Genomic DNA, 13,527 nt, shown 5'->3' with positions numbered 1-13,527 from the left:
TTCCAAAAAAAAAAAAAAAAAAAACTCGAGCACCGGACAGTTTTCCTGGGGAATTCTACCAAACATTCAAAGAAGAAATAATACCTATTCTCCTAAAGCTATTTCAAAAAATAGAAACAGAAGGAAATCTACCAAACTCATTCTATGAGGCCAATATTACCTTGATCCTCAAACCAGGCAAAGAACCGAACAAAAAGGAGAATTACAGACCGATTTCTCTAATGAATATGGACACCAAAATCCTCAATAAGATCCTGGCAAATAGAATCCAACAGTACATTGAAAGGATTATCCATCATGATCAAGTGGGATTCATCCCTGGGATGCAAGGGTGGTTGAACATTCGCAAATCTCAGTGTCTTAGATTTTATCCAGAACGAAAAATTCATAAATCATATGAATCTCTCAATAGATGCAGAAAAAGCATTTGACAAAATACAGCATCCTTTTCTGATTAAAACCCTTCAGAGTATACGGTTAGAGGGTACAATCCTCAATCTCATAAAAACCATCTATGAAAAGCCTATAGCAAATATCATTCTCAATGGGAAAAAGCTGGAAGCCTTTTCCTTAAGATCAGGAACATGACAAAGATGCCCACTCTCGCCACTACTATTCAACATAGTACTAGAAGTCCTTGCAACAGCAATCAGACTACAAAAAGTGATAAAAGTATCCAAATTAGCAAAGAAGAAATCAAAATGTCTCTCTCCACAGATGACATGATACTCTATATGGAAAACCCAAAAGAATCCACTCCCAAACTATTAGAAATTAGAGAGCAATTCAATAATGTGGCAGGATACAAAATCAATACTCAGAAAACAGTTGCATTTCTATACATGAATAATGAGACTGAAGAAAAAAAAATTAGGGAATCCATCCCATTTACAATAGCACCAAAAACCATACGTGACCTTGGAATTAACTTAACCAGAGACACAAAGGACCTATATTCTAGAAACTATAAATCACTCTTGAAAGTCATTGAAGAAAACACAAAAAATGGAAAAATATTCCATGCTCATGGATCAGAAGAATTATCATAGTTAAAATGTCCATGCTACCCAGAGCAATCTACACTTTCAATTCTCTCCCAATCAAAATACCAATGACATTTTTCAAAGAACTGGAACAAATAGTCCTTAAATTTGTATGGAAGCAGAAAAGGCCCTGAATCGCCAAGGAACTGTTGAAAAGGAAAAACAAAGCTGGAGGCATCACAATGCCGGATTTCGAGCTGTACTACAAAGCTGTGATCACAAAGACAGCATGGTACTGGCACAAAAACAGACACATAGACCAAAGAAACAGAATAGAGAACCCAGAAATGGACCCTCGCTCTTTGGGCAAGTAATCTTTGATAAAGCAGAAAAAATCATCCAGTGGAAAAAAGACAGTCCCTTCAATAGATGGTGCTGGGAAAACTGGACAGCTACATGCAAAAGAATGAAACTTGACCACTCTCTCACACCATACTCAATGATAAACTCCAAATGGATGAAAGACCTCGATGTGAGACAGGAATCCATTAAAATCCTAGAGGAGAACATAGGCAGCAATCTCTACGACATCGACCACAGCAACTTTTTTCATGACACATCTCCAAAGGCAAGAGAAACAAAAGATAAAATGAACTTGTGGGATTTTATCAAGATAATAAGCTTCTGCACAGCCAAGGAAACTGTCCAAAAAACTAAGAGGCAGCCCACGGAATGGGAGAATATATTTGCAAATGATGCTACAGATAACAGACTGGTATCCAAGATCTACAAAGAACTTCTCAAACTCAATATGTGAGAAACAAATAAAAAATCATAAAATGGGCAGAAGATATGAACAGTCAGTTTTCCAATGATGACATACAAATGGCTAACAGACACATGAAAAAAATGTTCCAAATCATTAGCCATCAGGGAAATTCAAATGAAAACCACACTGAGATACCCCCTTACACCAGTTAGAATGGCAAAAATTGACAAGGCAAGAAACAACAATTGTTGGAGAGGATGTGGAGAAAGGGGATCCCTCCTACATTGTTGGTGGGAATGCAAGTTGGTACAGCCACTTTGGAAAACAGTGTGGAGGTCCCTTAAAAAGTTAAAAATTGAGCTACCCTATGATCCAGCCATTGCACTACTGGGTGTTTACCCCAAAGATACAGACGTAGTGAAGAGAAGGGCCATATGCACCCCAATGTTCATAGCAGCATTGTCCACAATAGCTAAATTGTAGAAGGAACCGAGATGCCCTTCAACAGATGACTGGATTAAGTTGTGGTCCATAAATACAATGGAATATTACTCAGCTATCAGAAAGAACAAGTTCTCAACATTTGCCTCAACATGGATGGCAGTGGAGGAGATAATGCTAAGTGAAACAAGTCAAGCAGAGAAAGACAATTATCATATGATTTCTCTCATCTATGGAACATAAGAACTAGGAAGATCGGTAGGGGAAGAAAGGGATAAAGAAAGGGGGTCATCAGAAGGTGAAATGAAGCATGAGAGACTATGGACTCTGCAAAACAAACAGAGCTTCAGAATGGACGGTGGGGGGGGGAATGGGATAGGCTGGTGATGGGTAGTGAAGAGGGCACGTATTGCATGGTTCACTGGGTGTTATACGCAACTAATGAATCATTGAACTTTACATCAGAAACCAGGGATGTATTGTATGGTGACTAACATAATATAATAAAAAAAACATTAAAATAAAAAAAAAAGAAATAAGAGCTTTGAATGACTTACTGGCCGAGAGGGACCTCATAGATATATATGCAAAACATTCCACCCTATAACAAGAGAATTCTCATTCCTTTCAAATGCACATGGAACTTTCTCCAGAATAGACCATATAGTGGGACATAAAACAGGTCTCAACTGATACCAAAAGACTGGGATTATTCCCTGCATATTCTCAGACCACGATGCTTTGAAAATGGAACTCAATCACAGGAAAAAATTTGGAAGAAACTCAAAAACTTGGAAGCTAAAGACCAACCTGCTTAAGAATGTTTAGGTAAGCCAGGAAATTAAAGAAGGACTTAAACAATTCATGGACACCAATGAGAACAAAAACACATCAGCACAAAACCTATGGGACACTGCAAAGGCAGTTCTAAGGGGGAATTACATAGCCATCCAAGCCTCACTCAAAAGAATAGAAAAATCTAAAATACAGGCCTCAGAGGGGAGGGTGGTGGGGGAATGGGATAGGCTGGTGATGGGTAGTAAGGAGGGCACGTATTGCATGGTGCACTGGGTGTTATACACAACTAATGAATCATCGAGCCTTACATCGGAAACCAGGGATGTACTGTATGGTGACTAACATAATATAATAAAAAATCATTAAAAAAATAAATAAAAATAAAATACAGACCCTATACTCACACCTTAAACAGCTAGAGATGCAACAAAAGAAGAGACCTAACACAGACATAAAGAGAATTGATTAAGCTTAGAGTAGAAATCAATGGATTAGAAACCAGAAATATAGTAGAGCTGATCAATGAAACTAGAAGCTGGTTCTTTGAAAGAATTAATATGATCGATAAACCACAGGCCAGACTTATCCAAAAGAAAAGAGAAAACACAGAAATTTATAAAATTATGACTGAAATAGGAGAGATCGTGACTAACACCAAGGAAATATAAACAATCATGAGAAACTATTATCAGCAACTATATGCCAATAAATTAAGCAACCTGGAAGAAATGGATGCCTTCCTGGAAACCTATAAACCACCAAGACTGAAACAGGAAGAATTTGACATCCTAAATAGACCAATAACGCATAATGAGATTGAAGCCGTGATCAAAAACCTCCCAAAAAACAAGAGTCCAAGGCCTGAGGTATTCCATGGATAATTCTACCAAACATTCAAAGAAGAAATAATGCCTATTTTCCTGAAGCTGTTTCAAAAAATAGAAACAGAAGGAAAACTTCCATAATCATTCTATGAGGCCACCATTACCTCGATCCCAAAACCAGGCAAAGACGCCATCAAAAGGAGAATTACAGTCCGATATCCCTGATGAATATGGATGCCAACATTCTCAACAAGATCCTAGCTAATAGGATCCAAAGTGCATTAAAAGGATTATCCATCACGACCAGGTAGGATTCATCCCTTGGATGCAAGTGTGGTTCAATATTTGCAAATCAATCAATGTGAGAGAACACATTAATAAGAGAGGAGACAAGAATCCTATGGTCCTCTCAATTGATGTAGAAAAAGCATTTGACAAAATACAGCATCCTTTCCTGGTTAAAACCCTTCAGAGTGTAGGGACAGAGGGTACATTCCTCAATTTCATAAAAACCATCTATGAAAAGCCCACAGCAAGTATCATTCTCAATGGGGAAAAATTGAGAGATTTCCTTTAAGGCCAGGGACATGACAGGGATGCCTACTCTTGCCTCAATTGTTGAACATAGTACAAGAAGTCCTAGCTTCAGCAATCAGACAACATAAAAAATAAAATGCATTCAAATTGGCAAAGAAGAAGTGAAACTCTCTCTCTTCTCAGATGACATGATATGTTATGTGGAAACCCAAAAGACTCCACCCCCAAATTACTAGAACTCACACAGCAATTCAGTAATGTGGCAAGATACAAAATCAGCGCACATAAATAAGTTGCCCTTCTATACACTAACAAGGAGACTGAAGAAAGAAATTAAGGAATCAATTACATTTACAATAGCACCAAAACTCATAAGATATCTAGGAATTAACCTAACCAAAGAGGTGAAGGACCTATACCCTAGAAACTACAGAACACTGATGAAAGACATTGAAGAAGACAAAAAAGATGGAAAAACATTCCATGCTCATGGATCAGAAGAATAAACATAGTTAAAATGTCTATGGTATAGAGCAATCTATACTTTTAATGCCATCTTGATCAAAATACTAGTGCCATTTTTCAATGTGCTGGAACAAACAATCCTAAAATTCATGCAGAATCAGAAAAGACCAACACCAAGGAAATGTTGAAAAAGAAAAACAAAGCTGGGGGCATCACATTCCCTGAAATCAAGCTATACTACAAGCTGTGATAATCAAGACAGCATGGTACTGGCAAAAAAAACCCCAAAAAACAAACAAACAAAAAAAAACAGACACATGGATCAATAGAACAGAATAGAAACTCCAGACATGGCCCCTCAACTCTGTAGTCAACTAATTTTTGACAAAGTAGGAAAAAACATCTGATGAAAAAAGGCATTCTCTTCAATAAATGGTGATGGGAAAATTGGACAGCTATATAGAGAAGAATGAAACTCGACCATTCTCTCACACCATACACAAAGAAAAACTAAATGGATGAAAGATCTCGATGTGAGACAGGAATCCATCAAAATCCTAGAGGAGAACATAGGCATCAATCTCTTTGACTTTGGCCACAGCAACTTCTTTCAAGACACGTCTCCAAAGGCAAGGGAAACAAAAACAAAATGTTCTTTTGGGACTTCATCAAGATAAAAAGCTTCTGCACAGCAAAAGAAACACTTAACAAAACAAAGAGGCAACCCACGGAATGGGAGAAGATATTTGCAAATGACACTAAGGATGAAGAGCTGGTATCCAAGATCTATAAAGAACTCATACTCAACACCCAAAATACAATCAAGTCAAAAAATGGGCAGAAGACATGAACAGATACTTTTCCAAAGAAGACATATGAATGGCTAACATACACATGAAAAATGTTCAACATTATTAGCCATTAGGGAAATTCAATTCAAAACCACATTTAAATACCACCTTACACCACTTAGAGTGGTAAAAATTGACAAGGCAAAAACAACAAATGTTGGAGAGGATGTGAAGAAAGGGGAACCCTCTTACACTGTTGGTGAGAATGCAAGCTGGTACAGCCACTCCAGAAAACAGTGTGGAGGTCCCTCAAAAAGTTAAAAATAGAGCTACCCTATGATCCCGCAATTGCACTACTGGGTATTTACCCCAAAGATACAGATGTAGTGAAGAGAAGGGCCATGTGCACCCCAATGATCATAGCAGTATTGTCCACAATAGCTAAATTGTGGAAGGAGCTGAGATGCTCTTCAACAGATCAATGGATAAAGAAGATGTGGTCCATACATACAATGGAATATTACTCAGCCATTAGAATGAACAATTACCCAACATTTGCAGCAACATGGATGGGACTGGAGGATATTATGCTAAGTGAAATAAGTCAAGCAGAGAAAGACAATTATCATATGGTTTCACTCATTTATGGAACATAAGAAATAGCAGGGAGATCTGTAGGAAAATGAAGGGAAGAATGAAGGGGGGGTGAGGAGAAGGGGGAATGAACCACAAGAGACTATGGACTCTGGGAAACAAACTGAGGGCTTCAAAGGGAAGGGGGTTGGGGGATTGGGCTAGGCCGGTGATGGGTATTAAGTAGGACATGTATTGCATGGAGCACTGGGTGTTATACGCAAACAATGAATAATGCAACACTACATCAAAAACTAATGATGTACTACATGGTGACTACCATAACATAATAAAAAATTTTAAAAAAAGAAGACATGAACAGATACTTCACCATAGAAGACATATGAATTGCTAAGAGATACATGAAAAAAAAAATGTTCAACATCATTAGCCATCAGGGAAGTTCAAATCAAAACCACACTGAGATACCACCTTACGCCAGTTAGAATGGCAAAAATTGACACATCAAGAAACAACAAATGTTGGAGAAGATGTGGAGAAAGGGGAACCCTCTTGCACTATTGGTGGGAATGCAAGTTGGTACAGCCCCTTTGGAAAACAGTATGGAGGTTCCTCAATAATTTAAAAAATATGGTTATCCTGTGACCCAGCCATTGCACTACTGGGTATTTACCCCAAAGATACAGATGTAGTGAAGTGAAGGGCCATATGCACCCCAATGTTCATAGCAGCAATGTGCACAATAGCTAAATTGTGGAAGGAGCCATGATGCCCTTCAACAGATGAATGGATACAGAAGATGTGGTCCATATATACATTGGAATATTACTCAACCATCAGAAAGGACAATTACCCAACTTTTGCATCAACATGGTTGGAACTGGAGGAAATATGCTAAGTGAATTAAGTGAAGCAGAGAAAGCCAATTATCATATGGTTTCACTTATTTGTGCTACATAAAGAATAGCAGGGAGATCATTAGGAGAAGGAAGGGGAAAATGAAGGGGCGGAAATCAGAGGAGGAGACAAACCATGAGAGATTATGGACTCCAAGAAACAAACTGAGGGTTTTAAGGGGAAGGTGGGGCGGGATGGGCTAGCCCAGTGATGGGTATTAAGAAGGGCACATATTGCATGGAGCTCTATGTGTTGTACGCAACAATGAATCATGGAACACTACATCAAAAGCTAATGATGTACTGAATGGTGACTAACATATCATAATAATAATTAAAAAAACACCCAGTGGCTCACTACATCAAGTGCCTTCCTTAATGACCATCACCCAATTACCCCATCCGCCCACCCACGTGTCCTCCAGCAACCCTCAGATTGTTTCCTACAGTTAAGAGTCTGTTATAGTTTGCCCCCCTCTCTCTTTTTATCTTATTTTATTTTTCCTTTTCTTCCCCAATGTTATCTTTTTTTGTTTCTTCAATTCCACATAATGGTGAAATCGTATAGTATTTGTCTTTCTCTGACTGACTTATTTCACTTAGCATAATACCCTCTAGTTCCAACCACATCATTGTAAGTGGCAAGATTTTATTATTTTTGATATTCCTCAAAAAGTTAATAATACAACTACCCTATGACCCAGCAAGTGCACTACTATGTATTTATCCAAAGTAGACAAACAGAATGTTTTGAAGGGACACAAGCACCGCAATGTTTATAGCAGCGATGTCCACAATAGCCAAAATACAGAAAGAGCCCAGCTATACATCAACAGATAAATGGATAGAAAAAATGTCAAGGTGTCTTTTTGATGTTAAGGAAGCCAAACTATAAGAAGTTAGAACTTTGAGCATATGCAACTTTTTTTTTTGAAATTTACGGTGGAAACATGTTTGACTTGCTAAACAGGAAAACAAAATTAAGAGTGCTAGAAGATGTTGAACAGCAGGTTCAAGTGGTGGGATTACAGGAACAGGAGGTCAAATGTGTTGAAGATGTACTGAAACTCATTGCCATAGGCAAGAGTTGAAGAACATCTGGTCAAACATCTGCAAATGCACATTCATCTTGAAGCCATGCCGTGTTTCAACTTATTCATAGAAAGAAAGGAAAATTACATGGCAATTTTGCTCTCATTGATTTTGCTGAACATGAATGAGAAGCTGATACTTCCACTGTAGACAGGCAAACCAAGCTTGAAGGTGCTGAAATTATTAGCCTTTTAGCACTCAAGGAGTACATCAAAGCCTTAGGTAGAAATAAACATCTTACTCCTTTCAGAGCAAGTAAACTCACTCAGGCATTAAGAGATTCATTCATAGGTGAAAATTATCATACCTGAATGATTGTTACAATTCCTGTGAAAATACTCTTAATACATTAAGATATGCAAATAGGTATGAGACATAGTTATTCAGTTTGAAATTTGAGGGGAATAGAGCAATATTTAGTTTGATTTAATAGATGATAAGATAAATTTTATTACATTTTTCTTTCAATTTAAAAAAAATGCATGTTATTCATTAAGATGATATGTAGAGTCATTTGACTAAGTTCTGAAGTAATGATAACTGGGTGTTGTATGCAACTGATGAATCACTAAACTGTACCCCTGGAACTAATAATACAAATTGAATTTGAATTGAAAAAATTTTTAAAATAAGTTATATAAATGGAAATGTGTTGTGTAATTTGGAAAGTGATTTAGATCTTTAGTAGACTTGGTCTTTCTATCCTAGAACATGATTACATTTCTCTGTTTCACCTAGTTATATTTCACATTATTTCATGACATTTAAATCATGCAAGTTTTTCCTATTATAATAAGACTCTAAGTGAGTATGGGAGAACCAGTCTGTATTTCTTAAATTGTTTTTTCTGTATGCAAAAAATATTTCTGATATTAAAAATTAAAAATTGTACATGGGGAATCTAGGGTTTGAGTGAGTAGTGATAGCACAGTTCTTTCTGGTGCTCTATATGAGTTACATTTTATTATTCATGTCACTAGTATTACAAACCTTACTGGACATTATTACAAATGAAAGGACAAAAAACATTATTGACTAGTAAATTAATTTATTCCCTATAGTCATGAAGTGTCCTTGGAACTTTAGATTGTGATGGGCATATTTATATTTGTTCCATAAATTGTTCCCACTGCTCTTGTTTTAAATGACTATACATATGGCTTTAAAATTCTATTATCACATAGTACATTTGTGATTTTAAATTTTAGAGACAAAATTCCTCTATGTATTCTATTTCTACTGTAGACATTCTCTTAATTTTGTTGAACACAAGTATTTGTCCTATTTATTTTAATTGCTAAGGCAATTTTATTTTTAATCTTTTATTAAAATAGGAAGAATGTATGAATAAAGTACCAAAAGCATAAGTGAATAATCTAATAAATACTTATAAAGTGAAGATTTCTGTCATCAGATTGAGAAATAGAACATTTCTACCTCTCTAGAAGTTTCCCCATATATCCCCTCCTGATTACAAATGCCGAATAACACATCCAGATCCATTAACCTCTACCATAAGGTAGACATTGCCTTGACTTCTGTGGCATAATTTTCTTGTTTTTCTCTTTCTCTCTTTTTAAAAACAGTTTTACTACCTATGAAAGCATCCCTGAACAACATAGGTAGCTGTATTTTAACTTTGCATAAATGGGATCATACCCTTTGTTCTTCTATAACTTGCTTTTGTTTCAACTGAAAATATTTTTAAACAATAGTAATAACTGTTGGAAAATATAAACATATTGACATATTGTAAAAAAAGATATTAAAATAGAATAGCTTGTTTAATTTTTTTAAATGTAGTATTGAAGTCCCATACCATTTTTGTATTGTTGTGTATTTCTCCCTTCAGTTCTATGAATCCTTGCTTTGTATATTTATTGTCATTTTGTTGGATTATATATGTGTGCATGGAGTATCTTTTCCTATCTCTTTAATTTTGGCCTTTGTGTATCCATAAATCTATTGCGAGTCTCTTGTAGATAGCATCTAGTTGGATATATTATTTTAGTCCACTCAGCTACTCAATGTCTTTTGATTGGGGAATTTACTTTTATTTAAAGTAATCATTGATAGGAAAGAACTTACTGTCACAATTTTGTTAATTATTTTCATCTGTTTTATAGTTCTTTTCCAAGTTTTTTCATCTATTGTCTTTCTTTGTGTTTCATCGATTTTTTTTCCAGTGTATATTGATATAGTTTGGTTCCTTACTCTTTCTTTGTGTATCTTTTATAGGTATTTTCTTTGTAGTTACTGTGGGGTTTACATAAATGTCATAGTTATGAAAATCCATTTTAAACTAATGATAGCTTCAATTCCATACAAAACAGTACGCTTTTGGGGCATCTGGATGGCTCAGTAGGTTGAGAGTCAGACCCTGAATTTTGGCTCAGATCATGATCTTGGGGTCATTGGATCGAGCCCCCATGTGGGGGGGGGGGTCCATGCTCAGCAGGGAGTCTGCTGGAGATTTTCCCTATCCCTCTCCCTCTACCCCTCCCCCTGCTCACTCTCTCTCTCAAAATAAATAAATGAATCTTTAAAAAAACAAAAACAATTATCATATGGTTTCTCTCATCTATGGAACATAAGAACTAGGAAGATCGGTAGGGGAAGAAAGGGATAAAGAAAGGGGGGTAATCAGGAGGGGGAATGAAGCATCAGAGACTATGGACTCTGAGAAACAAACTGAGGGTTTCAGAGGGGAGGGGGGTGGGGGATGGGATAGGCTGGTGATGGGTAGTAAGGAGGGCATGTATTGCATGGTGCACTGGGTGTTATACGCAACTAATGAATCATCGAACTTTACATAAAAAACCAGGGATGTACTGTATGGTGACTAACATAATAAAAAAAACATTAAAAAAAGTACACTTTTACTTCTCACTCCACACATTCTTACTAATGCTACAATTTACATCTTTTTATATTGTATATCAATTAACATATTTTGTAATTATGTTGTTTTTAGTACTTTTTTCCTATAATTTTTATACTAGGGGTGCCTGAATGGCTCAGTTGGTTAGGCATCTGCCTTTGGCTCAGGTCATGATCTCAGGGTCCTGGGATTGAGCTCTGTGTCAGTCTCCCTGCTCAGTGGGGAGCCTGCTTCTCTCTCTCCCTCTGCCATTCTCCTCTGCTCATGCTCTCTCTCTCTCTCTCAAATAAATAAATAAGATCTTAAAAATTATACTAAAATTAAAAGTGAATTACTTGCCACTTATGCAGTGTTACAATATTTTGTATTTGTCTTCATATTTTCCTTTACCAGGGATTTTAAGAAATCCCTTTAGCATTTCTGGAAAATATTTATTTCCTTTTCATCTTTGAAAAGACAGTTTGGCAAGGTATAGTATTCTTGGTTGGCAGGGTGTGTGTTTTTCCCCCTGTCTACTACAAATATATCATCGTACTCCTTCTGACCTGCAATTGGATAGTCTTTTGACAAATAGACTCATAGAGAAAGTATTCCAGGAATAAAGTACAACTTGTACAAAGAAATGAGAAGGTGTAAGGTATTTAGGAAATAACTAGTTGTCCACTATGTCATTCTCTATCCCTGACATCTCACTACCCAAGTAGAAATCACTGCTTCAGCTTTAGTGTATATCTTTACCCGGTCCATTTTTATACATTTACATACATATTCATAAGCAATATAGAATATAAATATGTGTATTATACTTTAAGTTCCATAAATGATATCATATTGTATGTGTCATACTGAATCTATTTTTTTTATTTTTTAAGTTTTTATTTGTATTCTAGTTAGTTAACATACAGTGTAATATTACTTTCAGGCATACAACATAGTGATTCAAAACTTCCATACAATACTGGTACTCATCACAAGTGCACTACTTAATGCCCACCACCTTTTTAAAAAGATCTTATTTATTTATTTGACAGAGAGAGAGAGAGAAAGAGAGAAGGCAGAACAGCAGGTGGAGGGAGTGGGAGAAGCAGGCTCCCTGCTGAGCAGGGATCCCAGTGCGGGGCACGATCCCAGGACCCTGAGATCATGACCTGTGCAGAAGGCAGACGCTTAACTGACTGAGCCACCCAGACGCCCCTGCCTGTTACCTTTTTCACCCATTCCCCCACTAATCTCCCTTCTGGTAACCAACAGTTTGTTCTCTATAGTTGAGTCTGTTTCTTGGTTTGCCTCACACTCTCTCTCTCTCTTTTTTTCCTTTTGCTCATTCATTTTGTTTCTTAAATTCCACATATGATTGAAAACATATGGTATTTGTCTTTGGCTGATTTTGCTTAGCATAATCCTCTCTAACTCCATCCATGTTGTTGCAAATGGCAGATTTCATTCTTTTTATGGCTGAGTAATATTCTATTGTGTGTGTGTGTGTATATATATATATATATATATATATATATATATATATATATATATATTTTACATCTTCTTTATCCATTCACCAATCGATGGACACTTGTACTTGGGTGGTTTCCCTAAATTGGCTATTGTAAATAATGGTGCTACAAACAGCAAATTGCATGTATCCCTTTAAATTCATTTTTTATGTTTTTTTATTATATTATGTTAGTCACCATACAGTACATCCCTGGTTTCTGATGTAAAGTTCGATGATTCATTAGTTGCTTATAACACCCAGTGCACCATGTAATACGTGCCCTCCTTACTACCCATCACCAGTCTATCCCATTACCCTACACCCCTCCCCTCTGAAGCCCTCAGTTTGTTTCTCAGAGTCCATAGTCTCTCATGCTTTATTCCCCCTTCTGATTACCCCCCCCCCTTTGTATTCTTTGGGTATATACATGGTAGTGTGATTGCCGGATCATAGGGTGTTTATATTTTTAACTTTTTAAATAATTTTTATTTAAATTCCAGTTAGGTGATATAGAGTGTAACATTAGTTTCAGGTGTACAACATAATGATTCAGTACTTCCATATGATACCCAGTGCTCATCACAAGTGCACTCCTTAATCCCCATTACCTATTTAACAAATTCCCCAACCCACCTCCCAGCTGGTAGCCATCAGTGTGTTCTCTTTAGTTAAGAGTCTATTTCTTAGTTTGCTTCTCTCACTTTTTTCCCTTTGCTCATTTGTTTCATTTCTTTTTTTTTCTTAAAGTTCATTTTGCTTTAGTCCATTAATTGCTAATACAGCTTTTATTTTCTTGCCACCACAAAATAACCTGGAAATATATCCTTCCACTTATCAAATCTCTGTAAAGTTAATGACTACCTTACATGACTGTGAACTAGAAATATTAAAAAAATATTCAAATACAAGCATTCCATTAGAATAAATTGCAGTGTTGGGTGTATCCTAAGCACATTAAATTTTA

The 13,527-nt window shown here is 36.4% G+C and overlaps 1 pseudogene; it reads left to right on the top strand.

Moving 5' to 3' along the window:
* Positions 1–8,569, top strand: part of LOC103674307 — a 74,817-nt pseudogene extending 66,248 nt beyond the window's left edge.
* Positions 8,570–13,527: the final 4,958 nt, after the last annotated feature.

Source organism: Ursus maritimus (assembly GCF_017311325.1).
Source record: "Ursus maritimus isolate PB19 chromosome X unlocalized genomic scaffold, ASM1731132v1 scaffold_X1, whole genome shotgun sequence".
In the NCBI taxonomy this organism is placed as follows: domain Eukaryota; kingdom Metazoa; phylum Chordata; class Mammalia; order Carnivora; family Ursidae; genus Ursus; species Ursus maritimus.
Note: the sequence above shows the minus strand (reverse complement) of the source record. Positions and strands in the feature narration are given on the sequence as shown.